Genomic DNA, 3,322 nt, shown 5'->3' with positions numbered 1-3,322 from the left:
CCCCCATTTTTTTCCCCGTTTCCCCCCATTTTTTTTCCCGTTTTCCCCCCATTTTGGCCGGTAAATCTCGGTAAACGCCGTCCGTGTTTCTCCTTCCAGATTGACAGTGAGGATCTCCTGGACAACTCAGGAGATGCTGCCAGTGCCTTTTTTGAAGGTGCTGGGGTAGGTATTCCCACTCTCCTTCCCCTCATTATCCCAAGTTTTTTTTTTTCCCAAGGATTTCCCGGGACAAAAAAATCCCCAAAAAACCCCCAAATTTAAAGCCCAAAAAAATCAACATTTTTGTGGATTTTCCGCTCTGGGAGCTCCGAAACCCCCCCCGACATTTCCAAAAACTTGGGAAAACTCCGAGGATCCCGTTCCTCCGGAGCCCCCCGGAGCGAGGGGGGGCCAAAAATCGGGAATAAACCCGGAATTGGAGCCGGAAAATCCCATTTTTCCCTCATTTCCCCCCTCCCAAGCATGGCCTGCTGTGCATGCCCAACCAGCATGAAACCCTCCCTCTCCATTCCCTGCAGTTTTCCTCCCCTTTTCCGGGTTTTTCCCTGGAATTTTCGCTCCTTCCAGGTTGTCATTGGTTTTTGTTGTTTTTTTATTTTTCCCCCCAATTTTTCATTTTATTCTTTTTTTTTTTTTTTTTTTTTGAACTTTAATTTTTCTCCTCCTTTTGGGCCAAAAGCCAAAGGGGTTATCCCAAAAAATCCTCTTTTCCAGGGATTTTTCCCCCACGTTGGGGGGATTTTTATTCCCTTTTTTCCCTCCTTTTTTCACGAGATTTTTCCTTTTATTTCCCAAAAAAAACCCCTCTTGGTCTTCCCAAGGGAGAGATTTCGGAGCGGCAGAACCGCGGGATGGGCCCGGAATTCCCAAAGAATCCGGAATTGGGATGAGCTTGGTTGGGTTTGGAGCAGTTTGGTTGAGTTTTCGTTGACTTTGGTTCAGTTTTGGTTGAGTTTAGGGATGGGTTTGGTTGAGTTGGTTGAGGTTGAGTTTTGGTTGAGTTGGTTGAGTTTGGTTGAGTTTGAATTTTGGTTGAGATGGTTGAGTTTGGTTGAGTTTGAATTTTGGTTGAGTTTGGGTAAATTTTGGTTGAGTTTGAATTTTGGTTGAGTTTGGTTAAATTTGGTTGAGTTTGAATGTTGGTTGAGTTGGTTGAGGTTGGTTGAGTTTGGGTTGGTTGAGTTTGGTTAAATTTAGTTGAGTTTGAATGTTGGTTGAGTTGGTTGAGTTTGGGTTGGTTGAGTTTGGTTAAATTTTGGTTGAGTTTGAATTTTGGTTGAGTTTGGTTGAGTTTGGGTTGGTTGAGTTTGGTTAAATTTTGGTTGAGTTGGTTGAGTTTGGGTTGAACTGGCTGAGTTTGTTGAAGTTGGTTGAGTTTGGGCGAGTTTTGGTTGAGTTTTGGTTCAGTTTTGGTTCAGTTTTGGTTGAGTTTTGGTTGAGTTTTCTTGGTGTTTTGTGGAGTTCAGTTTTTGATGGAGTTTTCTTTGGGTTTCCATCAACTTGGGTTGAGTTTTGGTGGAGTGACTTTCAGAGGAGTTTTGCTTCGATGAGTTTTGGTTGAGTTTGGTTGAGTTTGGTTCAGGTTTTGTTGAGTTTCCATTGACTTTGGTTGAGTTTCCGTTGAGTTTCTGTTGAGTTTCCTTTGGCTTTGGTTGAGTTTCTGTTGAGTTTCTGTTGAGTTTCTGTTGAGTTTCCTTTGTCTTTCGTTGATTTTCTGCTCATTTTCCGTTGACTTTGGTTGAGTTTCCGTCGAGTTTGGTTGAGTTTGGTTAAATTTGGCCGAGTTTCCGTTGACTTTTATTGACCTTCCCGGAGTTTGGGGGATTTTCATCGATGACTTTTGGTTGAGTTCCGTTGAGTTTTGGTGGCTTTCAATGAGCGACTTCCATTGAGTTCCATTGACTTCCATTGACCTCCATTGGGTTCCATTGAGTTTAATTGACTTCCATTGACATCCATTGAGCTCCAGGGAGTTCTCTTGAGGTCAATTAAGTCTCGTTAATTCCCACTGAGCTCCGTTGGGTTCCATTGAGTTCCATTGACCTCCATTGGGCTCCATTGAGTTCCAGTGAGCTCCGTTGGGTTCCATTGAGCTCCAGTGAGTTCTGTTGAGGTCAGTTAAGTCTCGTTAATTCCCATTGAACTCCGTTGGGTTCCATTGACCTCCATTGACTTCCATTGACATCCATTGAGCTCCAGTGAGTTCTGGTGAGGTCAATTAAGTCTCGTTAATTTCCATTGAACTCCGTTGGGTTCCATTGAGTTCCATTGACCTCCATTGAGCCCCATTGACCTCCACTGGGTTCCATTGAGCTCCATTGAGCTCCGTTGGGTTCCATTGACCTCCATTGAGTTCTCTTGGGTTCCATTGAGCTCCGTTGGGTTCCATTGATCTTCATTGACCTCCATTGGGTTCCATTGAGCTCCGTTGGGTTCCATTGATCTCCATTAACCTCCTTTGAGCTCCGTTGGGTTCCATTGAGTTCTATGCAGCTCCATTGAGCTCCATTGGGTTCCATTGACCTCCATTGACCTCCATTGAGCTCCATTGACCTCCATTGACCTCCATTGACCTCCATTGAGCTCCATTGACCTCCACTGAGCTCCACTGATCTCCATTGATTTCTGTTGATTTCTGTTGAGTTCCATTGAGTTTAGGTGAGCTCCCTTGAGCTCCATTGAGTTCCACTGAGCTCCATTGATTTCTGTTGAGCTCTGTTGAGTTCCGTTGAGTTTGGTTGACTTCCCTTGAGCTCCATTGAGCTCCATTGACCTCTATTGAGTTCCACTGAGCTCCATTGATTTCTGTTGAGTTCCGTTGAGTTTGGTTGAGCTCCCTTGACCTCCCTTGAGCTCCTTTGAGTTCCACTGAGCTCCATTGATTTCTGTTGAGCTCCATTGACCTCCATTGACCTCCATTGACCTCCATTGATCTCCATTGACCTCCATTGACCTCCATTGATCTCCATTGACCTCCATTGAGCTCCGTTGAGTTCCACTGATCTCCATTGATTTCTGTTGAGCTCTGTTGAGTTCTGTTGAGTTTGGTTGAGCTCCCTTGAGCTCCACCGAGCCCTGTCCAGCTCCCCTGATCTCCCTTCGGCTCAGTTGGCGTCCACCGAGCTCCGTCGAGCTCGGTCGCGTCCCCCGACTCCCCCCGCCCGCTCTCTGACCCCTCCCCCTTCCCCCCCCGCCCCGTTTCCGTTGCCGCAGCTCCACGGGCAGGAGGCCGCCGGGAACCCCCTGAGCGCCGAGCCGAGCCAGCCGGCGGCCAGCGTGGACCTGGACTTCCTGGAGGATGACATCCTGGGCTCGCCCT

General features: G+C 46.8%; 1 long non-coding RNA gene across 1 annotated transcript in view; it reads left to right on the top strand.

Annotated features, from left to right (window-relative positions):
• LOC114073506 overlaps nucleotides 1-3,308 on the top strand; it is a 5,618-nt gene extending 2,310 nt beyond the window's left edge. The window contains exon 3 of the long non-coding RNA XR_003574342.1: nucleotides 3,217-3,308. This is a non-coding gene — a long non-coding RNA (uncharacterized LOC114073506). The remainder of the gene's footprint in view (nucleotides 1-3,216) is intronic.
• The last annotated feature ends 14 nt before the right edge of the window (nucleotides 3,309-3,322 follow it).

Source organism: Empidonax traillii, unplaced genomic scaffold (genome assembly GCF_003031625.1).
Source record: "Empidonax traillii isolate 1590-97213 ecotype Southwest subspecies unplaced genomic scaffold, ASM303162v1 scaffold6730:size5747, whole genome shotgun sequence".
Taxonomy (NCBI): domain Eukaryota; kingdom Metazoa; phylum Chordata; class Aves; order Passeriformes; family Tyrannidae; genus Empidonax; species Empidonax traillii.
The sequence above is the reverse complement of the archived record's forward strand: the minus strand, read 5'-3'. Positions and strand labels throughout refer to the sequence as shown.